The sequence below is a fragment of the Coenobita brevimanus genome, chromosome 23 (assembly GCF_032717465.1).
Source record: "Coenobita brevimanus isolate Jiangsu-jjx chromosome 23, ASM3271746v2, whole genome shotgun sequence".
Taxonomy (NCBI): domain Eukaryota; kingdom Metazoa; phylum Arthropoda; class Malacostraca; order Decapoda; family Coenobitidae; genus Coenobita; species Coenobita brevimanus.
Genome location: NC_136976.1, coordinates 62,322,406 through 62,350,364, shown reverse-complemented (window position 1 = coordinate 62,350,364; position 27,959 = coordinate 62,322,406). Strand labels below are relative to the sequence as shown.

At 40.4% G+C, this 27,959-nt stretch overlaps 1 protein-coding gene across 1 annotated transcript in view; it reads left to right on the top strand.

Moving 5' to 3' along the window:
* The window catches only part of LOC145392865 (trypsin-1-like), a 126,988-nt gene that overhangs the window by 26,770 nt on the left and 72,259 nt on the right, over window positions 1-27,959 (top strand). The window lies entirely within an intron of this gene.

Sequence of the window (27,959 nt, the reverse complement as noted above, 5' to 3'; positions counted from 1 at the left end):
AAACGTTCTTATACTCTTATTGCTGTACATGGTCTAGATTTTGTCCTTTTGCAGATAATTTCACAACACGTGATGGCAGAATAAGACAATACTACCTTTCTACGTCATTCCATTGCACTTCCTGGTGGCAAGCACCATAGGTAATCCATGGTTATAGATAAGCATTCCAAGATGGAGTCAGTTTTGGACCAAATTATAGTGGTAAACATCATGAGCGTTCCATTCAACCGACAAAGTCTATTACCAGGAATGTTGCTGCACCCGCCCCTCCTCACCATCCCATCCCTTCCCAACCACACATCTATCCAGTCCACACATTTTCTTAAAACTCCAGTCAAGAGCTCAATATTTCAGAAACCGATAAGCCAGGGATACACAGGAGGGTTTCCAGGGGGTACACTGAAGGCTGGTGATTTTTTTTTTTAACAAGATGAACAGAGGAAGGAAGAAAAAATATATATATATTTTTAAAAATCCATACACCAAACTACAGGTGTCCTCCAGTCATTAAAAAATAAATAAAAGTCAGAGATGGGCTTGAATTTCTGTGAATTGTTGAATTAATAAAGAATACATTAATTTCACGCGATTTAATTAACGCGACGATATTGAGAACAGGAATTATAGCCTCCACAAAACATGCACATCCACCAAGCTGAAACTTAATAATCGCTGTCCTGCTGAAATACCCTACTGTATGTATAATAACAGTGTTGCAACATGTTAATATGTAAACTGCTTGATAAAAGTTGCTGCCATTTCAACAACTGGACATTGGCCAGTGTAAGAAGTAATTAAGGGTCGCTGGTCTGGTAATTCTGGGGATAACCCCCCCCCCCAAAAAAAGGGGGGGGTGAGCACTTCATCTATAGTACAGGGTGGCCCATAAACACCTCTTCACTAGAAACTCATTTGGTGGTATCTTGTGTTACGGGACGGTTGAATATGATGGTGTGGGCGTGAGTGTGGCATTGCGAGCAGGAGATGAATAAAAGATGCAGAGTAGATATTGATGACTCTGACTGAGCCGTCCCCACAAAACACGAGAAACCGCCCGACGGAGTGGAGGGGGGGGGGCATTATATTAACCTGAATAGGTACAATTAACCTCAAAGGATGTAAAGGATGTAAAAATTGTCCTATCGCTAAAACCAAAGTACAATTCTCCTTTTACTCTATCTTGGCCGAAAATTGTCATCGCTCCATGGTGAACACTGAGTTGTAACAATAGATTAATGCTAGAGTATGATGCTAGTCACAAAGAGGTGCTAGTGAAAGGATGCACAGCTGCAGCATAGTTTTTCTGCCATTGAGCTACATGAACTAAGCTGCAAAAGGCGACAATGTGGGCCAAGTTGAACCAGCCTAAGTGATCGTAAGTGAACCAGAACTGACCCAAATATGTCTGAGGCGACTGGTTCGGATTAGGTAAACAAGACCTAAATGGACCTAACTGGACCTGAATGGGCCTAACTGGACCGAACTGGACGTGAATGTACCTAACTGGACTTGAATGGACCTAACTGGACCTGAAGGGATGTAACTGACCTGATTTGACCTAACTGGATGCGCATGGAGCTAATCGGACCTGAATGGACCTAACCAGACCTGAATGGGTCTAACTGGATTTAAATGTACCCAGCTGGACTTGAATGGGTCTGACAGGACTTGAATGGACCTAAATGGACCTGAAGAGGCCTAAATGAACTTAACTGGGCCTGAATGGACCTAAATAAACCTAACTGGACCTGAATGAACCCACTTGTACCTGAATAGACCCAACTGGACCTGAATAAACCCAACTGGACCTGAACAGACCTAAATAGACCTGATTGGACCCAACAGGATCTGAATGGACCTAACTGGAATTGAATAGATCTGAATGGACCTTAATGGACCTGATTGGGCCTAACTGGACCTAAAGGGATGTAACTGACTTGAATGGACCTAACTGGACCTAAATGGGCATAACTGGCTCTGAACAGACCTAACTGGACCTGAATGGACCTTACTCGGACCTAACAATCTGAATGGACCTAACTGAATCTGAGTGGACGTAATTGGACCTGAATGGACCTAACTGGACCTGAATGAACCTAATTGAATCCGAATGGACCTAATTAAATGTGAATGGACCTAACCGAGTCTGAATGGACCTAACTGGACCTGAATGGACCTAAATAAACCTAAGTGGACCTGAATGGACCTAAATGAACCGAAATGGACCTGAATGGACTTAAATGGACATAAATGGACATCAGTGGACCTGGATGGACTTAATTGCAGCTGCATGCATCTAAACGGATCTAAATGAACCTGGCGGACATAAACGGACCTAAATAGACCTGATTGGACCTGAACGGACCTAAATGGACCTGAATTAACCTAAATGGTCCTGAATAGACCTAAATGGACCTAAATGAACCTTAATGAACCTTAACGGACCTGAAGGATCTACATGGACCTGAATAGACCTAAATGGACCTGAATGGACCTACAGTAAATGGCCCTATATGGATTTAACTAGTCCTACCTAAAGGGATGCAATTGACGACCTACAGTAACTAAACCTAAATGGACGTAACTGGACCTTAAGGGATTTAGTGACTAGTCGACTTAATTCAACTGGAACAGTCCTGAAGTTAGTTAAGTGAACCTGACCTGTCGTAACTAAACCCGCAATGGTCTGGTGAACCTAAAATAATTAAGCTGACTAGAGTGTGGACAGAAGTAACAATTACTGAAGAATGGATTGCTTTTATCTGACGGAACAGGGTCAGTCCGACGGCTTGAATGCTAAGTCGTGGATGTATCCAACTCTAGGAGCCTTAGTTATGAGGCAGGAGTGAGTCTCCTTAGTAACTATAGTTATCAACAGAATTAGGCCACTCCCACAACCTGAATACTGACTGAGTCGTAGTTGCATGGAATTTAATGAGCCTTAGATATGACACCGATGTAAGTCTCCTTGGGTAGTAGTTGAACCGAGCCTTGGAGCTGACTGCATTTGGCCATCAGCTGACCCGGAAGAGATTGGATGGGGTGTTCGAAGACGATGTACAGTTAACTTTAAAAGGTGATTCTTGGGCCATTTCTGATGGGAAAAAATGCTTTATCAACATGGGTTCTATTGCAGTCATTGCTAAGTTTATATCTGCGTCTCTCATACCCCTTCATATGGGATGTAAAGATCAATTCAGTTCCTTCATATACACCAGTCTTCATATTTGTTTTAGTTCCGGGTTGTGGAATCACAGGGGACACGTGTCCTGCTTGTAGAACAGTCCCACACAACGCTACATGCATAATGGAGCACTGCACATCACATGCCATACTAAGAAGCAGACACAACATAACAGTATAGGGAACCTATGGTACAACACCACAGGAGCAGTAGCTTACCTGCCGTCGACGGGTCTACTCAGTCATTCAGACCGGGTCTGTGCTACAGTTATTGATGACCTAAAGGTTTATTTATGAGGGAGTTTTTTCTCCCTAAATGTCAACAGTATTGCAGGTCCGTAACGTTTGAGAATTGGGCCTCCCTTGATACAACATTTACTACGAAGAAGTTGTCCAGGAATAACCTACTGCGGTTTCTTACACACTTCCCTGAACACCCTATATGTACAGTTATACACGCCTATGTTACGTCTTCACCTATAATAACAAAAGAGGGGCCAGGTTGGGCTGAAACCATTGTATTCTTCTAATAAAGAACACTTTCACACGTGTATATAATTTTTATACCTAACACCTAACCAGTCTGTCATAATAGAAAGCTTTTAATAGGTTAGAATAAATTTGATTAACTATTCAATTTCTAATAAAGCCTGGAGATGTTGCCTATAGGTGGAGCATGACAAACCATCAGTGGCTGATTATCCAATATAGTATTAAGACGATTTATTTTAGTTTTCATATAATTGATGTTGTTGTTGCTGTTGTTGTTTTTGTTGTTATTATTATTATTATTATTATTTTATTATTATCATTATTATTATTATTATTATTATTATTATTATTATTATTATCATCATCATCATTATCATAGTCATCATCATCATCATAATCATTATCATCATTATACTGTATATCTGGGCATGCTATTAATCGTCCTCCCATTTTCGTACTCTGTCTTTTCTTGTTTGTGGCTCCAATCTGATCTCATACATATAGGTGGAAAAAAGGACGATAATGAAGATGATCACAATACCTACGCTTTTTGTGTTTTTCGTTTTCCCCTGCTTCTCTATATGAATCACTCCATTCATGCTACTGGGACCAGATGTACACTGATGATGATGATGACGATTGTTGATGTAGTAATAAAGACGATGATGATGATAATGATAATAATGATACAGCAGCAACAAGTAAAATGCACTCAGAGAGAGCATACCTCTGCCAACGACTATACCAGACAGATCAAACTACTGTATAAACCAAAATTTAATCAATTTTTCTTCGGCCCATAACCGATATATCCACAAATTTGTACTGTAATCCTGCAATAACACTCTGAGATATCTTGTGGACAAGCAATCAAAAATCAGTCCTGAACCGGGACTCGAACTCACATCGCCACCAAAATTCAATCAACTCTTCCTTGGTCCATGACCCACTTATCCACAAAATTTCCTTGAAATTCATCCAATAATTTAATGAGAGATTTTGTGAAAGACAAACAATCAAACAGGGTGAATACATAACCTCCTGCAACTTTCGTTGTCGGAGGCAACTAGACCAGCCAGGCTATATATTGCCGGTCTCGTGGGGGTTTTTGGCCTAAAAACGAAGTAGGCCTAAGACTACTTTCATAGGGTTCTATAAATTTGACTTGGCATTCATAACGAATCTTAAGGTACTTATTAAAACTTCAACCTATAAATTTTCATGAATATAACTGAAATCCCTGAGAAATATTACCTACAGTAGTATCCAATTAGACACTGGAACGATTGCTGGGGCTGCCACTGGGTCTCCAGTCTGGCCCAGATCACTCCTAGTTACAAGGACTGACTCCTTGTTACGAGTGACTCAGAAATTAAAAGCATTAATGCGTCGACCCAGTCACTAGCACGGCCCCAGCATTAACGGGTCAGTCCCCGCCACTAGCAGGATCCAGCAATAATGGGTCGGTCCCTGCCACAAGCAGGATCCAGCATCAATGGGTCGGCCCAGTCACCAGCAGCATCCAGCATTAATGGGTCGGCCTCAGTCACCAGCAGCATCCAGCATTAATGTGTCGGCCTCAGCCACTAGCAGCATCCAGCAATGACGATGATGCATAGGACAGTTTTTACACTTCTATGCTTTTTCCCCTACATCCAACTTAAGTATCATAATAGTGGGAGTAGACTAATGGCAATGATGTTGATGGTGATGATGATGATGATGATGATACTACGAAAAACAGGAAGAAAATTACAATGACGTAAACGGATGAAAAATAAACAAGCAAAGAAATAAACACACACACACACATACACACACAAACCTGGGCAACCATAGAGAGAGAGAGAGAGAGAAAGAGAGAATTTCATAATTATCACCAGTTTTGTAGCGAGTACTTGGTAGTTCTCATTCGATTCATCCATCATATATTCACATCGCAAATCCGTTTCTCTCTCTCTCTCTCTCTCTCTCTCTCATCTTTTTTTTTTTTTTTTTTTTTTTTTTTTTTGTCCTCTCCGGGGATTCCCCCTGTAACTAGGAAAATAATACTCAGCAAAACAGGATCGAGCAGTGGTAGGAGGAAGGTGGGGAAGAGGAAAGGGAGAGGCAAGGGGGGAGAGATGAAGAGAGGAGAGAAAGAAGAGAGAAATGAGGGGAAGAGAAGCAAGAGGAAGATGGAAAAAAAAAAGAAGACGGGAGGAAGGATGAAAAAGGGGGAGTGGAAAAGACAAAGGGAAATGGGAGGAAGGGAGGGAAGGGGAGAAAATGAGGAAAATGTGGAGAGAGGGAGACAATGGGGAGTGAAGGGGAGAAGGGGAGTGGAGGATAGACGGAGGAAAGAAACAGAGAAGGGAAGCAAAAAGAGGATGGGAGATAAGGGAGGGAGGGGGAAGAGAGAAGAAGGAAGGGAAGAGGAAGGGGAAGAGAAAGGGGATAGGTGAAGAAACGTTTGGCTGGTCAGCTAAAACACTTGCTCCTGTGTCGATTGACCGCACGAGGTTCATAGAGGCAGACAACCACCATGGGTTTAGCACTGACGAGGGAAGATACGACGACCTCCACGTCTCTTCGTGGGAGGAGAGAAAGGGGAAGGGGAGAAGGGGTGAAAAAAGGAGAACGGGGTAAGGGAGGAGGGAAGGGGATGGGAAGGAGAAGCAGGGGGGATGCGGGAAGGGAATGAGAGAAGTGAGAAATGCAGAGAAGAAACGGGGAGGTGAGGGAGTAAAGGAGAAGGGAAGGGGAAAGGGAGGAGAGAATGGGGAAAAGAGGAAGGAAGGAGGGAAGAGAGGAGAAGGGAAGGGGAAGGGGAAGAGAGAATGGGGAAAAGAGGAAGGAAGGAGGGAAGAGAGGTGAAGGGAAGGGAGGAGAGTGTGTGGAAGAGGAGGACGATGAAGGGGAAGGAGGGGGACAGGAGAAGGAGGAAGGTGAAAGGTGAAGTGAGCTGGCACGAACAAGGATGGAGGAAATCGCTGGAGGTGCAACGTATCGCTGATCCTCTGTCCTGTCTAGTGCAGTCGTTAGCCATAAACTTGATCTTCTGCGAATATTACAGGAGAAAACTGGGGCTTAAAGTTGTTATCTTTCTACCTTCGATAGGAAAAGTCTTAACTACTCCTCCTAGCTCCTCCTCCTCTAGTTCTAAACTTTCTGAAACACCATATAGTACTTTCTGAAATAATTTACTGTGTGTCCTACTTCAGTAACCATAAGCAGACAGTCCTTATATCAATACAGTTTGTTGGCATTTTATTTTACTATTAAGAGCTGCCTGCTTTTAAAAAGAAAATTTCTTTGAAGTTCAAGAGTTGTTAGTTCTATCGTACTTATAAATAGCAGGTTTATGAGAGTAGCTGTGATGTTCTAGAATTCCTCTTACATACAGCGAGGACTGTCAATATATATCTACATCCTGACACATTTAAAGAAAAATTTTCAAGTCGCCAAACTGGTTTTACCTACCACAATACATAATGGACACAAAACACAAGGCAAGTTTCATCCATCCTATGAACAGGGTAACCATATATTATTTTTCATTTTGTCACACACGGTAAATTATAAGTAACCAAATTCTATGCACAGATACGACGAAACAATGAAATGACGGTCTTGCACTGCTTCTGTCCCCAGATGATGACTGGATGTTTGTCGATTATGTAATTTGATGACGGGAAGGAGGCTAGTCATTTATCCTTAATACACTAGACAACGCTAGCCTTGTATAGTCTTTGACCCCTACATCTTGAAGGGGATATAGTAAGATTGGTTATTTCCGTTGCTGTTAGGTATATACATACATACATACATACACACACACACACACACACACACACACACACACATTTATATATATATATATATATATATATATATATATATATATATATATATATATATACAGATGCAATAGATTCACCATGGGGGAAGCGTAGTCTCAATATGAAGATAAACACCAACGTAATCAGGAACATCTTTAATAAATTGGTGACGTTTCGACAACTCGTTTGTCATTTTCAAACCTATAGAAAATACAATAAAATCAAAGTAAACACTATGTCTATGATAAAAATACGAAAACTAAAGTAAAAAACCAAAGTAAAACACCATGTCTAATAAAATACAAGTGAAGAATTATTATGATAAGATGAGGAAATGAATTATACATAGCTAACGTTGATGGGATGCTACTAAGTACAAGGAAAATTTAAACAGAAATACATGTAATAAGACAATACATAAGTCAAACCTTAAAAACAGAGAAGGGGCGTGGAGCAGTCATGTGTGCCCAGTGTGGGCTGTAGGTGGTGAGTGAGGAGTGATTCAGCCAGGAGGCGTGTTACCTCGTCACGACAAGCGTGGACAACAGAAAAATCTGATTCGCTTATGGCCATCCCATAAGCGAATCAGATTTTTCTGTTGTCCACGCTTGTCGTGACGAGGTAACACGCCTCCTGGCTGAATCACTCCTCACTCACCACCTACAGCCCACACTGGGCACACATGACTGCTCCACGCCCCTTCTCTGTTTTTAGGTTTGACATGTATTGTCTTATTACATGTATTTCTGTTTAAATTTTCCTTGTACTAGTAGCATCCCATCAACGTTAGCTATGTATAATTCATTTCCTCATCTTATCATAATAATTCTTCACTTGTATTTTATTAGACATGGTGTTTTACTTGGTTTTTTACTTTTAGTTTTCGTATTTTTATCATAGACATGGTGTTTACTTTGATTTTATTGTATTTTCTATAGGTTTGAAAATGACAAACGAGTTGTCGAAACGTCACCAATTTATTAAAGATGTTCCTGATTACGTTGGTGTTTATCTTTATATATATATATATATATATATATATATATATATATATATATATATATCACCAGCAATTGCAAGTCCACTGATGAACAAAGGCATCCCACAACATTTTCCGCTAAATTCCTTGATTGAGCCGATCTCTGCCACGTTGTGCCTGCAAACTTCTCCGACTCATCTCCACATCCTGTCTGACCTATTTCTACCACGCTTACAATCTCTTGGAGTCCAATCAGTCAGCCTCTTGCTCCATTGGTTATCCCTGGGTGGCGGATAGGGGAAGGCCTTGTAGATATACGAGGTACCGTCTGTGACGGCGGGGACCATGGGACCCCGTATGGATATGTAGGGTTGCGCTGAATATACTGAATAAGGTGGCATAAGAATTACGTCTCCCCAGAAACTATGTGGCAGGGAGGTGAGATTATTTGCCACAGTCCTCCCAACCAAACATGAGTTCTACTGTTTATATATATATATATATATATATATATATATATATATATATATATATATATATATATATATATATATAAACGCCTTAATCCCTTAAGGGGTGGCCACAAGCAAATCGTCTCCAAGTCGCCCTGTCCAATGCCACTTCACTGCTTTGCTCCCAGCTCACACTCCCCTTTCTCATAAACCTGTCCACTCCGTCCCTCCATCTCATCTTCAGCCTCCCCTTCCCTCTCCCCCCCTCCACCTCACTCGCATACATTGTCCTCGTTAGTCTCTCGCTCTCCATCCTCTCCACGTGGCCAAACCACCTCAAGGCATTTCTAACGCTTTCTATCACATTCACATCCACACCACGGCGCTCCTTCATTTCCTCATTTGTCAATCTGTCTCTCCATGTAACTCCACATGCTCCTCTCAAATAACTCATTTTCACTGTTCTCACTCTTGATTTGTGTCCTTCCAACAAAGTCCAAGCTTCACTTCCATACGTTAGAGCTGGAATCACAATACTGTCACGCAGTGACTTTTTTTTCTTCCATGCTCACTTCCCTGTTCACTCCCTTCAAAGAACCAGCAACCTTTCTTCCCTGTTGCACCTTTTCAAGCACTCACATTCTAAACTTCCATCCTTACTCATTACACTATCACTGTACTTAAACGCACTCACATTTCTAGTCAAGACTTACAAAATTCACCAGTTTTGGTGCTGTGGCATACTACCTATACAGAGGGCATCTCCCCCTTCCCTGTTATAAGCAGACTGCTTCTTCCCCGTTATTAAACCACCAGCCACCCAAATACATGCAACACATCGTTCTCGTTCCTCCATTCTAACAGTTAACTACTTCACTATGATAATAATTTTGTACATATTTTTGCTACCTCCAGACGATTTTATTCTGTGTCTGAGAGCTTTATTGAACTGGAGGGTAAGATAAGCAGTGTGTCCAACATACTTGTGTCATCCTATATGAAAGCGTTCTTTTAATCAATCTCCTTGAAGGTTTCACTATACGTAAGCTTCACTCTCTAAGAAAAATCCAGTATAAACGTATTGATTATCGTAAATGTCAACTACTTTTTATTATTCTAAGTATTACATAATAATGAAGTTAAGTCTCTCAGGAATGGACCGAAACATATAGAAAGATATCTTGCTATCCTCACCCCTTGGACGTCACGGGTTTTCCGAGAGGCGAGTAAATTGTCTTTTGGATGCCAGAAGAAGAAAATGTAGCATTTCATGACGGGCTGAATGACTCGCCCACTCAGCCACCCCTATCATCCCCCTGCTCTATCCTCTTCTCCTCTGTCCTTACCTCTCTCTCTCTTTCCCCTAACCTTACCCCCTTGCACACACACACACACACACACACCTTCCACCGCACTCAGCACTACCAACATAGCCTTACATGACTTCCAGCTATGGTCATTCATATTCCTCCTCAGATTTCCTACCTTTACTAAGATTGATTTTGGACCAACATTTTGTCATTTCATTATTAAATGGCATAGGAATGAACTCGAATAAACTTAAATTATATTAAGGAAAGTAAACCACGGTGCTGGCAAACCCTCAACCTGGTCGTGACTTGGCCTTCATATTGTAAAGGATATTATGGGGACTCTGTGTTTTTTCCCCTATGTTCGTATCTTTCTTACTTTAACAATATAGCATCTGTCAAGTGAGTTTAATCGTCGGCACAACACGGGACCATTAAACATTCTGCCTGGAGTCTTGGCATATGTTAAAACAATGTATTGCAAGTTATATTATGGCTATAGTTGAGTGTATCTAGAAGTAGAAATGCGTGTTATCTCATTATTTTCTGGCAAAAATATCTTGTGTGGAACGGTAGCAGCGATATATATATCAAGCCATCATCACCATCAACAACCTCATCATTTTTCCTAGTATTAAAAATAGACATAAGACCCAATGCAGGAAAAAAGAAAACACAACATTGTGGAAATAATATCAGAGTGCTCAGCGCAAATGTCACAGCTACAGCACACTCCATCATTCACACGCTCTTAATTCTCGGTTCAACACACTTTAGGTAATGATGTCTGTCAGAAATAGGTTGCAAAATGTGCAATCTCAAAAGGATAATTGTCTCTCCTTCACCTTACTCGCGTTTTAGAAGATATCCAAAGTTTAAACTAATATGACAAAAAAAGGACGGTTCTCAGAAACGTTTTATTCAGATGAAGTCAGCATCCATATAAACTGCAGGTTGATGCATGACTGGAGAATAGACTGAGCTAGATTGGCGATAAGACTGAGAGTTTTAGTCATGCTAATAATGCTCATGATCACTTGTAGGTCAGCAGGCGTCATGCATTTGGCAACATGATGCCTGTGTCAATGTCCACAATGGCCGTATTGCACTGTTGAAGTTACTGCTGATATTTCCTAAAATGAGAGCAGTATAAGGGTTACTTTAATATCTATCAGCGTCTGTACTGGTGAAAAGAAAGAAAGAAAAAAGAGCTTAGGATTAACGCCTGTCAACTGCACGAGTCATTAAGACAGATAAACAGTTATTGCTAAGGCCCAATCTTCATCAAAAATACGACAAGCAACAAAAGTTGCTTAAGAATCTGAGCGGTCCAAGAACTGAGCTGCAGGTCTTCCAGTTGCTAACCTAATATAATACCATTGCAGCATTAGCTTCCTCACTCTGGCACATCCCTCACGTGATGGAAGCTCAGTGATTTTTCTTTAGTGAACAGATACACCCTGATTTGCAGCGGACTCTATTCTACCTGATACATTCTCTCTCTATTCTCAATTATTCTCACTCCATCCCTCCCTATTCATTCCACTCATCAACTTTTGGTATGTCAGGCTCCTGCATGGTCTTCCTTTAGCCACAAGCGAACATAACGTGAGTCAAGCAGCAGCAGGATGGCTGACCCATACAAGGCAGCCCTTAACACCCATGAACTGCACTCTTCAAAGACAACTAAACTCATTTTACACTTTCTTGATCTAAAACTACCGTCTCTCTATCATGAATGCTGAATTGTAAGAACACATTAGTACTAGAATATAATGCTTGCCATGACGAAATGCGATGGAAAGTCTGTAGATCTGTAGCACTGTCTCTGTCATTCAGTTACGTGAAATGAGCTACAAAGGGATGGCGTTCTGGGTCATGCTAAAGTAAAAAGAATATAGAAAAAAAAAAGGTGGAAGGATGTGTCGACTCCACTACCTAATTATTATTACACTTGCGACAGAGGAAATGGGAGCCAATTGTACCAGATTTCCCTAAAATAATGTCATTAAAATGATAAATAAATTCCCCTCCGCATCATTTTTGGCTGATGACAGGTTAATTACTATCCTTGCACCTCTTCGTCATTTCTTGCCTTTCCCCCCCATCTCACCTCCATCTACCTGTTGCCATGGAGGACTGTTATTGAAATTAGTGTGGCCAGCAACGCCAACACTGAGACCAGGCAGTGTGGAGATTCCCTACACGACAACTAACCCGTCCTAACAAAACCTGATCAATCCAAACGTAATCTGATTTAAGAACCTCAAACCTAACCAAACCAAACCATACCAAACCACGTAACATAATCTAATCTAACTTACTTTAACCTAATCTAACCTGACAAAACCTAACGTAATTTAATTAAACCTAACCTAAAACCTAATTCTATCCTAACCAAACCTACACCTCACTTAAGTAAACTAAACCTTACCCAACATAATCTGACCTTACCCAACTTCCCCTGCGTCTAGTTGTCATACAGAATACTATCGATGAAGTCAATGTGGTCAGCAACGCGAACGTAGAGGCCCGGGAGTATGGATGCTCCGTCGCCCCTACACGACACGCCGCTGCTCACGATGCCCACCAGGTACCGCCGATCGTCACGTGTCAGGAACAGGGGCCCGCCGGAGTCACCCTGGGAAAAACAAAATTTATTTATTACCACCCGCGTTGCAAAGCGAGCGGAATGGTCATGATTTCAGTTGTGAGGTTGGCTGGCTGGCTTTGAGTGTGGCTAAACAAGATATCTCATGAACGGCTTGAGCTATCAACATGAAACTTTCAGGGTGTCAAGATACGGCCAAAATCTTGGACGAATTTGAAAATGGGCACTCGGGGTCAAAGCCAAGGTCACCAAAGGTCAACTAGTTGACCTTTGGCAGCCATTTTGGTGACCTTGACCTTGACCCCGCCTGCCCCAAAGCCAGCCAGCCAACCTCACAATTGAAAACATTACCACTCCGCTCGCTTACCATCCGCTTTGTGAAGCGAGCGGAGTGGTAATGATTTCAACTGTGAGGCTGGCTGGCTGGCCGTGTGTGTTTTACATCCTGAATATGCGTCAAATCAGATATGGAGGTGCAAAATTGTGTGTCGAGGAAAAACTTCCGGCTACTCGGGTGGTGAGATCCCAACGTGAAATGACTTACAGTTTATTCATTTATCTATGGTTATATTAATTTCATTTATTCATGACGTTATATTTCATTTATTTTTATTCATTGCTATCCATTTATTTATTTTTTCTTTTACTGATTCATTTCAATTCTCTGCATTCATTTAGTGATTTACCTACTTATTTTTATTTTTTCTATTCATGCATTTCTATTTATTCATTTACTTGCTTCGTATTATATTTATTTCATTTACTGTTGTATTTCTATCATGTTCATTTTTATTTATTAACTTATTTTCTTTTTGTTCACTTTAGTTATTTCGTTTATTTATTTCTCTTTATTCATGTCATTTATGTCTGTTTATTCATTTATTTACTTTGTTTTATTTATTTATGCCATTAATTTGTTTATTTTCATTTCTTTGTATTTATTCATTTATTTACTTCTTGTTTTATTCATTTATTGAGAAACCCAAAATCAAGATCCATTCACTCTGAGAGTAATGGTCATAATTCATGCTTTAGCAAAAGTATGGATGCCGTGAGTCGCATTTAACACACGTCACTTTTCTGCGATCACTAAATGCCAAAATTACTGGCGGAAAATATGAAGCTTAAGAAAGTTTCTCTCAATCGTTCTCCGATACATATAATGATATACTAGAACAGTCATGTGTACCAGTGTCACCTCACGCCACAATTCTGACTAAGCACAGGGACAAATTGTGTAATCCACTTCTGGAGAGGGTGGACTGCACTTATTGTCAAATGTGACTTTTTTTTTTTTTTTTTTTTTTTTTTTTTTTTTTTTTGAGCTTACGACCATACGGGACACCTTGCGCTTAACCCTTCAGGCCGGTGACGCACAATCAAAGAAGCAACTCTCTTCCAAGTTCCGTGTGAAGAAAATTTACAACTGGCGAAATGAAATGAAAACTCTATTTCTATCAGTGCGTGTTTCAGATGGTTCGATTTTTCCGTTATGAATTACTCAGATTTTGGAGAGAGATTTGTGTCTATCTGTACATTTTATTTTTGCAAGTACCAGACGATTTTATTCAGCTAAGGAAAGACATCTTATGTTTAAGGAGTTAAGGAAATTTACACCCAATCCCTCCAGTTCATTAAGCCTCCCCTTTGCTGAATAAAATCGTCTGTAATCAGAGCAAAATGGAGATATAGGTCGTCGGAATGAAGAAAGAAAATAGGACGAAGGGAATGACAGACTGAGGGAGGCAGTTCCATAGTTGACCAATTTTACGCAGTGCATGAAGGATCGAGAATACCAATTAACTCTTGGTTTGGAGAAATGAAAGGAAGAGGTGAGTCTGTGGATAGTTCGGTCCCGAATGTCCACCGTACAAGGACATGGATACAGAGAGAGGGTTCAGAAAAGCAGTGACGTGTGTGTGTGTGAGGAGGGAGAGAGGACTACGGCTGCTGTTCTGTTAGTGATAACTTGTTTACAAAATTAACACTGTAATGACTCCCAAAACATGCATGGCGTTCCAATAAACATGTTTCAGGAGGTTATTCTTGGGCTAGTTTTGTGTAATTAGGGCTATAACAGCAAGGATTCAAATCACAGCCGTTACGGAGCTACAATTACTGATGATCTCATGATGTCTATCTTGTATGTATCTAATGTCAGACGCCTTAATCCCATTAGGGGTGGCAACAGACAAACCGCCTTCAAGTAGCCCTCTCCTCCGCAATTTGGCTGTCCTTCCTCCGTCTCACACACCCCTCCCTCATGTATCTCTCTACTTCATCCCTCCATCTCATCTTTGGTCTCCCTTTCCACCTCTTCCCCCTCCACTTCACTCACATACACTCTTTAGTCGTGCCCTGAGGTAAACTAAGCCAAGTGTCCACCCACCCTACAAGCAGCCCTGCCCGGGTATGAGGCACACATGATGTCGCGTCTCTGCAGGAGTTCTGGGTAGGTGAGTCTGAGTCGCTGTTCTTGGCCTTCTGCCCGGTATCTGTTCTCGCAGACGGCCGTGTCCACCACCTCAAGCTCGGCCTCCTGCAGCCGCGACGACCGGTGTGCTGTGGCCCAACAACTGATATTAACACCTTCAATTATGATATATTTTTGCAAAGTGAAAGAGATATGAAAAGATTCTGGAGTCTCCTTGCCCTTACTCAAAAAATCTGGATTACGACAGAGAATCGATCGTAAATGAGTTAGAGAATTGGCCACTTGCGAGTTTTGTGCTGCAAGGATGTTGAGAATATCGACGATAGCTTCCGTGGCATCAGCATAAATTGCGTTTAATTTGATAAATATCGTGTGAAATAACTTGACATAATATCAAGTACTTTATGCTGATGCCACGGAAGCTATCGTCGATATTCTCAACTTCTTGCAGCACAAAACTCGCAAGTGGACATGAGGAAAATAATAAGCAATTTCTCATGCTCTGTGAAAAGATGAACGGTCTTCGATATTGTACAGTACTTTCAGTATTCAAGGCAAAATCGAATCTTAACATTGTTCAGCAAGTACACAGTATAATGTCAAAGCTATTTTCACACGACATTTTGTATTTCAAGCACGATTTGCGTCAGTACTGCAAAAAGTACTGATGTCCATATTTTACACTTCATGTAGCCCAAAGCTCACAAGTGGCCAATGCCACCCCAGGAGCTACATTCACAAACAGATTTACGATCAATGCTCTGTCGTAATGTGGTTTGCTTTCCCAGGAAAGACAAGAATGGAAAGCCCAAATGTTTTACAGTGTCTCTTGCTCTTCCTACAAAAACAGGTCTTGACTGCGAGTGGTAAACTGTCTCAATTTAAACATTCGTTTTAAAAGGAAGGAAGAGAAATGAAGCGTGTAGAATTTCCCCTGGCTCTAGGTCTTCCCAGAAAAAAAAAAAATCTTAAGTTATGACTGGAAATTAACCATAAATATGTCTGAAAATCCTCCCCCTCCCTCTCCCTGCTCCCCCCTACCCCAGGCCTACTGGCATTGACGCCAAGGCAGGTAGAGAGGTAGAGTTTAACATACTTTGATTGACGCGGCCGAATCCCGCTCCGGTGACAACGGCCTTGGGCGCGGGACGGACGGCGGAGAGGCAGTAGGGAAACACAAACTCGTTGAAGGCGATGGTCTCCTCCGTCTCGAGAAGGGCCAGGTCGTTGTACCGCTCCACCGTGTCGTGTCTAGCAGGAAAAAAAAAAAAAAAAAAAAAAAAAAAGTGAAAAGTGAATCACAAAATTAAGGATGAAAAAACAGACGTGCAACACACACACACACACACACACACACACACACACACACACACACACACACACACACGCACCGCTCGCCGGCTCAGTGGCAACGCTCTCGCTTAGCATCTGCTAAGACGGGGGTTCGCGCGCCTTGCTCGGGATGCGAAAAGTTTCGCTGACGAAGCGGGTGGTCACTGTCCTCCTTGAGCAAGAGGATGGGTGTGTGCATGTGTGAAGGTCAAGGCTTTGCCCTTAGATCGGACTAAATAAGCTCTCAGCTCTCTTCCGCGAGGGTAAAAGGCTGATGGTCACAACCATCACGTGATCCTGACCGACCTGGTGAATTACAAAAGGGTTCTGTGGTGAAATCAGGAAATGCGAGTTTCGTCTGCTGAAGAGAGGTAATAAAAAACATGCCCTTAAGCTAATAACTAAAAAAAAAAAAGGAAAGGTTAAAATAAGGAAAAAGGCGATTAAGCCGATGTGATGGAGAAAAATTACAGATTGGAGTAAAGGCACCATCCACTCACTCAATGTAGTGCTGCTCTCGGATGTCTGCCCTTTCCTCTCCTCCATTCTTCTTTCCTTCCATCCTCTTCTGTCTTTCTTTCCTTCATTCTTTCCTCTTCCTTCTGCCTGTGAGTGACTCTACACTGAGTGACAAGCCAAATGGTTTCCTGTACACCAGGAAATAATTTACTAGGCTGGGTGGTAACCATACAACCAAATTTTGGCGCCTGGTGGTTTAGTGGGTAATCACAGCGCTCCAACCGGATTGAGCCAGTGAAGGTTTATATCCAAGGGTTGGCTGGGGTTTACTGTTCATGTAATGCCACTCAGGGATGCGTGAGGCTGGTCACTCTCATCTTAAATGTCATGACCAACTTGCCTAGCCCCGGGCTCCTACGCTTCTCATGGGGCAACATAGGATTGGATGATGAATGATGAATGAATGGAGTGAAGGCAGTAATGGCTTGCAGTCTGAAGCGGGAAAAAATGACAATCTAGTGAGGACGAAATTATCTGCAAACTGAAGTGTAAAAAAAAAAAAAAAAAAGACAGGTTGAAGTGATAAATTACTCGTGGACTGGAGTGAGGAGAAAAAATGACTCACAAGATGGAGAGATTTAAGTGAAAGAAAAATCTGACTGATTGATGTGAGAAAACATGGCACGTATATAAAGTGCAGAGTACTTTTTAAGGAGAAACATTAAAAGCCTGACATATGCATACGCGCGCGCGCGCGCGTGTGAGAGTGTGTGTGTGTGTGTGTGTGTGTGTGTGTGTGTGTGTGTGTGTGTGTGTGTGTGTGTGTGTGTGTGTGTGACACTTGAATTGCGCCTACTTCACGCTTGGTACATGTCAGTCAGTTTCCTACCTGAGGCACCATACCAGCGAATCAGTTATGGGCTCAAATACAATATCAAGCCTTTCTTCAGGTATAATAGCCAACAGAAGAAAGTGAGGAGCAGAAAAAGTGAAATATTAGGCAAAATCTGTCCTCTACTGTACTTTGCAACAACACAAAAGGAGAAAAAAATAATATGCTCCCACACTCACTCTCACACCTACACTTGCGGATATATTAAATGATAATTCAGTTCATTACGATAAACAGTGAGACAATGAGTAATGGCTTTTGAAACTCAGTGATCCGATATTATGAGCTGAATAAACCTTTCACAATATTACGCAACATTTTTGTAATTACTGGACTAAACAGTGAAATGATATTGCTGCCAATAAACGTATCCCGTAGAACGGATATTAAAACGCATCGCAAAACAAGGATGCAATATTCTGTCCCCTTTAACTTGGCCTAAAATTGTCATGTCTCCAACTTGAACGCTGAACTGTAACAAGAGATTAACTCTAGAATATGATGCTAGTCACGAATCAGTGCTATGGAAAGGCTACATCACTGAGCTAAGAGAAATAAGCAGCAAAAGGACGAAAATCTGGGTCAAGCTAAGGTGAAAGAACTATGGTGCTGCTCAGTCGAAATACTCTCTCTCTCTCTCTCTCACTTGTAGTCTGGGTGCACGATGATCTGCGACACATGGTAGTCCACGGGCCTCGAGTTTTCCTCATTGTCGCTCGCGAAATCCAGTTCACCCAGCCTCACCGTGAACACCCTGCCAGAGAATGATAAGTGTTAGGGGAATTATTAGGGTTATTACTGAAAAGAATAGGATAATTAGTGGCGGGATTATTATTCTTCATTCATTCGTTATCTAATCATATGTTTCCCCATGAGAAGCATAGGAGCCCGGGGCTAGGCAAATTGGTTCTGACATTTAAAATGAAAGTGACCAGCCTCACTCATCCCTACGTGGCATTAAGTGAGCAATAAACCCCAACCACTCCTTAGATATAAACCTGCACCGGCTCAATCCGATTGGTGAACCTTAATTACCCACTAAACTACCAAGCGCATAACTTGGTTACATGGTTACCACCCAGCGTAGTAAATGGCTTCCTGGTCTACAGGAAATTTATTATTATTATTATTATTATTATTATTATCACAATTTTTTAATGAATGGAGGACACCTGCACTCTGGCATATGAGTTCTTTTTTCTGTACCCTATTTAATTTGTTTGTAATTTTTTTTTTTTTTTTTTTTATGTGTCAGACTCTGGGCAAAGGCTTCAGGGCCTATATCTCAGGGGCAGTAGCCTATCCCAAGGCCCAGTAGTCCTCCTACACCTCCACATGTCACCACTTCGGCGCTAACACCCACCGTCCATACTGAATACATGCTAGGGCTGTCTCATACAGGACTGGTGTATTGGTATTAGAGGGGGTGTTTTTACGACATGTCGGCGGGTCATCTGGTAGATCAGGAAAGTCTGCCTTTTATGAAATTCAAATCCTTAAACTGTTCCCTGCCCCAGCCGGGATTCGCACCTGGGTCCATCAGGACTGCAGGCCGCCTCTCTACCGATTCAGCCACGCCTCCCCCTAAATGTTCTTATTGTGTTAAAAAAAAGAAACACTTTGACGGAAAAGAAAACGATAATTACTGGCAGGATTATTACTGTCACGGATAATATGAGGACAGTTATTGGCAGAATTATTACTGTTAGTGAAAAGAAAATAGTTAGGATTATTATTATTACTGCAGAGAAGAGGATAGTTACTGGTAAGGTTATTATTAATGAAGAGGATAATTACTGGCAGGATTATTACTATTACTGAAGACGGGATAATTACTGGTAGGATTATTATTATTATTATTATTATTATTACTGAAGAGAAGAGGAAAATTACTGGTAGGATTATTATTACTGAAGAGAAGAGGATATTTATTGGTAGGATTATTATTATTACTGAAGACAGGAGGACAATTACCGATAGGATTATGATTATTATTGGGGAGTATAATTAGTTAGGATTATAATTATTACTGAAGACAGGGTATCATCACTGGTAGGATTATGGCTATTACTGGAGAGAGGAGGATTAATAATGGTAGGATTATGACTTATTGATGACAGAAGGATATTTACTGGTAGGATTATTATTATACCTGAAGAAAGGAGGATAATTATTGGTAGGATAATTACAGGTATTGTTTTTACTGGTGCTAGGGGGACGCTCACCATTCACTCACCTATGTAGTGCTGCCCTTATGTGGCTCTACACTGAGTGACAAGCCGAGGAAATTATTTATTACGATAACCTGTAACCATATAACAAAATGGACGCCTGGTGGTCTAGTAGGCTGAGGCGATTATGGGTTTGCATCCGAGGGAAGTTCTGAGTTTATTGCTCACATAATGCCACTCGGAGGCGAAAGAAGCTGGTCACCCTCATCTTAATCCATTCAATCCGTTGACTTTTAAAACTTTCGCTACCAACGGCTGGTTTTCTTCAGCGTGGTAAAGACGATTAGTATTGAAGTTCTCCAATGCATTTAATAAAATCGTCTGGATGTAGCAGCTAGAGTACAATGTAATTATTGGTCACTGAAATACGTAGCCTACTTATCCGCAGACCCCTACGCGCCTGAGGGACAGAGAGAGAGAGAGAGAGAGAGAGAGAGAGAGAGAGAGAGGGCAGGGAGCCAGACACAGAAATAAACAGACAGATGAGCCTACTCACGGTCGCTCTGGGTCGAGTACACAGTGGGCGGCGGTGATGAGGAAGCGGTCAGAGATGGGTGTAGCGCCGCAGAAGGTATCGTCAAAGTTGATGCTGGAGTTGTCCATGGGAGCCGCCATCTCAACCTTGCCTGGGGGTGGGACAGAGAGAGGTGCAGGCGGAAACAGAGACACCTAACACAACCCAGCCCACCTAAGCCCAGTCTAACCTAATCTAACCACACTTAACTCCACCTCAACTCAATGTAATTTAATCTAGCCACAGCTAACTCAACCTCGTCCACCTCAACGCACTGTAACTTGATCTAGCCACACCCAGCACAGCCCAATCCAGATCGATCCAATCCAACTTAACCCAACCCAGTCCAACTCGACCCACTTTAACCTAATCTAACCACGCCTAACCCAAGCCAGTCCAAGTTGACCCAACCTAGCCTAACCTAACCACATCTAACCAAACCCAGTCCAAGTCGACCCAGTCTAATTTACTATCATCTAACAGTCAGATTAAGGTAGATTCTAACCTAAGTTAACCTAACCTAATCCAACCTAACCCTACTGTATCTTAGTCCAACCTTACTAAGTCCAAGCTAATCATATATTTACGGGTCATGTCTTGGTATCTCTGATTTCATCATCTAGACTTGTAACAATGGTACTAGCTGATTATTTTTTATTACCATTAATTTACTTTGTACCGTGTACATGTGAGTTATAGAATGTTGTACCTAACATCTTGTGCACGAACTACAGAGATAAGAACAGTACAGACACTTTCCTCTTACTGTCAAACTGAAATTATTAAAATACGCTTAGGGAACACCCAAGCTCTAGTGGCCCATTCTTAGCTGAATTAAACCGTCTCGCGTTAAGTGGAACAAAAAACTAGGCCTAGATTGCCCTGATGATTCGCGTGTTAAAGTGATAGTGTTATGTTATTAATTCCAGGCTCCTATGACCCACTCTCTGCTGAATACAGCTACCTAAAGTTTGCTGAAATAAAATACTAAGACAGAGATGTCCCGATCATGAGTGAGTTAACCCTCGAGTAGTCGGGGAACTAACATTTTATTCCATTTAACGCAGGACCATTTTGTTGAAAGGAAGTGTCAGAAGCTTGAATGTTAATACGTCACAATTAATTCCCCTATGACAGAGAATTCCTGCCAACACCAGGCGATTTACTCAGCTGAGAGGGAGTCATGAGAGCCTGGGAGGTCATTTACCGGGTGTCCCAGGAAATGTGTGAATATTTTCAAAAGTTATGTTTGCGCTAATTGCGTAAAAAAAAAGATCTTTTAAATCAATGTGGGTCCAATCCTCAACCGTTACTGAGCTACAATTACTACTGTCCTCATAGGTGCAAATGGCATCCCTCCCGGTTCAGCCATATGGAGATCAATAACTGTATCTCCGTCAAGGATGAGAAGCTGACCCACGTTGATGAAGCATTTTTTTACTAAGTTAGGTAATGAATCACCTCCTGACATCGGTAACCGAAGCTCTGTAAAGATTAAAAATTAGGACCCATGTTGATAAAAAAGAAAAAATAATATTAATAATCACAATTTTAATATATATATATATATATATATATATATATATATATATATATATATATATATATATATATATATATAGGAAGAAAGAGGATGGGATTACCTGGCGTCATCATCACCACATTGGAAGGTGACTTTGGACTCTGGAGCTTGTCAAGGGGCACCTGGGGTGATCATGATCATCATTATCATCACATCCATGGCATTCTTTATATCATTATCATCATCATTATCGTCACCATTATCTTCCTAACATCACCACGAAGATATCACCATTATCTTCCTTAACATCACCATCATTTCATCATCATCCTTACTATCACAATCATCAATATCATCATCCTTAACATCCCTGATTATCATCACCATTATAATCCTTAACATCCCTTATATCATCATCATCCTTAACATCAGCAATATCATCATCATCATTATCATCATCTTTAACATCTTCAATATCAACATCATCTTTAACATCTTCAATATCATCATAACCAGTATTACTCAGTTCCCTTTTTAATTCCCTTTCCATCATCGTCATCATTACCAACATATCATCACCATCGCCTACTTCCTTTTTCAGTTCCCTTTCCCTCCCATGGTTGCGAACTTCTACCTTTCTTCTCCGATGCCATCTTTATCTCCCTTACCATCGTCATCACCATCACTATCACAATCATCACCATCACGATCATCATCATTATCAATAGCATCGATTCTCCAGTATCTCGAAGGAATAGATGATCGGCAAACGTGCGGCCATTTCAATGTGAGAGTTGTTTGGGTACTACTGTAGTTCTCACTTTCTCTAACTTGTTCCTACTTCACAATACCCCATGCTCTTACTCTTGTACCTCGTTTGGTGCCTTGGGAGGCCTCGTTCGTGATTTGATGGGGAAGTGGACGTACTCCGGGTCAGAGGGGAAGATTATCTGGCGAATGATTCTTTGATTAACGGCGTTCTGGCCCTGACTGCTCCCACCCCTCACGCCTGTTGATGAGGGTCCCTTCCCGCATTCTGACAAGGATAGGTGTCGGTTAACATTATTAGTACCAATATTACTGTTACTATTCATGACAATAAGATCCAGCTACCTACTCCCAATCTGTAGCCACACTAATGCAGCTCCCCCATAATCGCTTGTTACGGTATTACCCTATGGTAACTTCTGTTACATTAGCAAGGGACCTAAAGAATATATATATATATATATATATATATATATATATATATATATATATATATATATATATATAAAGATCTGAAGACCCTACGGTAACTTGTTTTATTAGCAAGGGATCTGAAAACAAAGGTGTCGAAGAACGCATGTATAAACTTTACGTTTGTCTCAATAACAGGCTAACTGTTTAAATGTAACCATATTCCTTTCAGATCATAAGAGGGACCACAACTATATATCTGGAAAGTTACAGCCTCAAAGATTTTGTGCTCTTCTCTAAAATATGTTAAAAAAAAAACTGAGCTAATTTGAATTCGGTACTGTCCACTGGGCTAGATGGCAAAATATTAAGCCAAAATTATTCAGCAAACATTTTTATAATTGGATTTTCAACCAAACAGTTGTATCTCAATTAGGTTTTACTTTAATTTCAAATATGCAATTTTTAAAAAAATGAGTATATAACCTTCAAGAAAGTCAAGTTCATGTACATTTGGCACAAGGACTTCAGTTACCCTAGGGTAATTCACATGTCTTACCAAAAGATTGAAAATTTAAAACAGCAGATTATATTTACTCAAAATATCTCATGATGTGACCACAACATCGAGGTTTCGCCAAGGAGCACCTAAGGTATGTATAATATAAACAAAATCTGAGGACCCTAAAGTGACCCCTTGACTAACACCAACGAGAGATCTGAAAATATGGTGTTGAAGAACGCATATATACTGTATATATATATATATATATATATATATATATATATATATATATATATATATATATATATATATATTTCAATAACTGATTAACTGAATGCTTAACTGTAACCATATTCCTTGCAGACCACAAGAAGGACCACAGCTTGATATCTGGAAAGCTAGAGCTTTAAAGCTTTCGTGTGTTTTTTCGTAAAACGTGTTGCAAAGAAAAAAAAAATTGAATTTAGTACTTTCCACTTGGCTAAATGGCAAAATATTAGGCCAAAATTATTCAGCAAACATGCTTATCATAGGATTTTCAGCAATTAACTGTATTTCAATTTCCGAGATACTTCAATTTCATATCGGCAGTTATTAGAATGAATATATTACTATAAAATAGGTCAAGATCATATTTTGCACAAGGACATGGACTACCCTAGGGTACCTTCATGTATAATTTCAGGGTATATATATATATATATATATATATATATATATATATATATATATATATATATATATATATATATAAACGAAAAATAACTATCTGTCTATTACCAGACGCCATAATCCCATAAGGGGTGGCCATTTGACTGAGTTAATTGTTTTACAGGGAGGGGCACTAATCCTTCATCAACCCACTTGTTGACACGTAGGAAGCACGTGTGATTTGGTTATATGGTTACCACCCAGCGTCGTAAACGGTTTCTTGGCTTACAAGAAACCATTTGGCTTGTCACTCAATGTAATGCCATCTGTAACAGGAAGAAAAGCAATAAGAAGTGACAGGAAAGATGGGAGAAATAGGAAGAGAGGAGGGCAGGCACAGAAAAAGAATGATAAGGCTAAAGAAGAAGTAAGCTGCACTACATCAAGTACCTATTATTATTCTCTAGCAAAATTAAAAAACTCCTCTGTGTGAGTGTGTATCAATCCACAACGCGTGTATAATATAAACACGATCTGAAGACCCTATGGTAACTTCTTGTGTAACATCAACAAGATCTGAAGACAATGGTGTTGAAGAATGCATGTGCAAATTTTACTTTTATCTCAATAACTGGCTAACTGTATGCTTAACTGTAACCATATTCCCTTCAAAACATAAGAGGGACCACAGCTATAAATCAGGAAATTTAGAGTTTTAAAGCTTTTGTGGTTTTCTCTAAAATGTGTTGCAAAGAAAAACACTAAGCAGCTTTGAATTCGATACTTTCCACAAGGCTAAATGGCAAAATATTAAGACAAAATTATACAGCAAACATTTTTATTATGGGATTTTCAACGAAACAGCTGTATCTCAACTAGTCTAAGATATATTTCAATTTCAAATACGCAACTTTTAATATAAAAATTAGTTTATCCACCTTCAAAAATGTCAAGTTCATTTATACTTGGCACAATGACTTAAGTTACCCTAAGGTACCATCATCTATAGTATCACGAACGAAGGGAAGAGATGCAAAGTACAATAACTTGTAACCTTTTCTGGATGTGTAACCCCATAAAATATGCTTTTCTAGTTCGTTCGTTTGAAGTTTTCTGCACTTGTAGTGCAGGCCGGGCTATCTATTAGCCCGGTATACTTTTCTAGTTCATTCGTCCGTTCGTTGATAGATTCCCTGCACATATAGTGCAGGCCGGGCCATATATTAGCCCGGTCAGTGGTGTATGGGCTGATTAAAAAATAGTAAGTGGGAAGGACAGGACCTGGGTATTGCCCAGCACACACGTCGTCTCCTGACTGGCTTTGTGGTGTGTGTGTTTTCTAGTTCGTTCGTCCGTTCGTTGAAAGATTCCCTGCACATATAGTGCAGGCCGGGCCATACATTAGCCCGGTCAGTGATGTATTGGCTGATTAAAAAACAGTAAATTGGGAGAACAGGACCTGGGGATTACCCAGCACACACGTCCTGTCTCCTGATCGGCTTTGTGGTGTGTGTGTTTCTAGTTCGTAAAGTTTGCTAAATATGCTAAATATAAACAAGATCTGAAGACCCAAAGGTAATTTCTTGCGCAACATAAGGAATCTGGAAACATTTTTCTCAATAACTGGCTAACTGTACGCTTAACTGTAAACATATTCCTTTCAGAGTGTAAGAGGGACCACAACTATATATTTGGCATGTTATAGCTTTAAAGCTTTCGTGGTTTTCTCTAAAATTTGTTGCAAGGGAAAAAAATTGAACAGATTTGAAATCGGCACTCTCCATTAAGCTAAATGTCAAAATATTAAGCCGAAATTATTCAGCAAAAAATTTTATCATAGGATTTTCAACCAGAGAGCTGTAACTCAATTAGTTTCTAAGAAACTGTATTTCAATTTCAAGTAGATTTAAAATTAGAGTATCGCCTTCATAAATAGAAGTTCATTAATACTTGGCACAAGGACTTGGGTAACTTTAGGGTGCCTTTATGTGTAACATCAAGATCTAAGAAAAAAAAAAAGTGCAAAGAATAATATCAATAATATTGACGAAAACAATAAGCTTCTCCATTTATATGGCGAAGCTTAGTAATACGGATGATAACAAGAAGCTTCCCTATTTATATGGCAAAAATTAATAATACCACACTACCACCACCAGTACTACAACAACTACTGCTGTTGCTACTACTGTTACTAATTGCAAAAGTTGCAGTAGTAGTAGTGGCAGTAGTAACATCTACTTTATCTTCGTCATATTTGTTATCGTTGTCATCATCTTCTACATAATCGGTAACATCATCATCTCCATCAACAGCTATATCATCATCATAATCTTCATCACCTTTATTTTCTGTATTGTCACCAACCTCATCTTCACCTACCTTATCTTTCATATCAGCATCAATAAAATTATCATTAATAAAAACATCGTTTTCTCGTCGTCATCGTCATTTTTTTTCATCGCATCGTCACTTTCATCATCATCGCCATTCATCATCACAGCCATTCATTTATTCACCATAATTATTACCTTCACAAGTATCCAAACCCAATTTTCCACCATGGGGTAGGCAGGCTTCAGAACAGGGGATACACAAATGAAACATTAGGTAATGTCTCGTGAAAGGCAACTTGCATCCATATATTCATTATGCAACTCTTCCAAATTCCAGTTACAGCCACGGTTGACAGTTCCTTCACTATTATTCGTCACTGCTGGTAAGAATTGCTACATCATTTTTACTATTCATGCAGTCTCGAAAAAATGATAAAAAAAAAAAAAGACCTATTAAACACTCACGGTTAATAGATAGTCCCTACTCATACCCAGCCATAAAATACTGAGGCTAAAAAAAAGAAAAAAAAGAAAAATCCGATCCTTAAATGAACTCGGCTGTTTTTCTTGGGAGTGAAAAGGCAGCGAGTACAATGATCTGGAGTCTATGTGTATGCAGCTGGGATGACCCATTCAATTCCATCACATCATTGTTTTTCTTTTCTCTCTCTCTCTCTCTCTCTCTCTCTCTCTCTCTCTCTCTCTTATTGGCCAGCTCATGCTGCCCTTATTGTTAGTCGCGTTTTCTTGCTTGGTTTCTTTGTTCTGGTCCTTCTTGTTTAATTGTGGCAGACAGACACTTCTACCCTTCAGAATGAACCGATTCTGACCAAACTTAGACACAATAACCAGTCTATGACCTCGTTGTGTCCGCAACATTTTGGTTGCCAGGCAACAACTCGTTGCCTAGCAACGGCCGAGAAAAAAAATCGTACTTTTCACGTTTTGAGCTGTAGAAACATTACTAGTGGGCGTAGGAAGTTTTGACTTCTGTAGGAGTAATCTTGAGGTCATCCCCTATCGGGAGTATGCCGTCCATTTTCCTCTCTCTCCTCT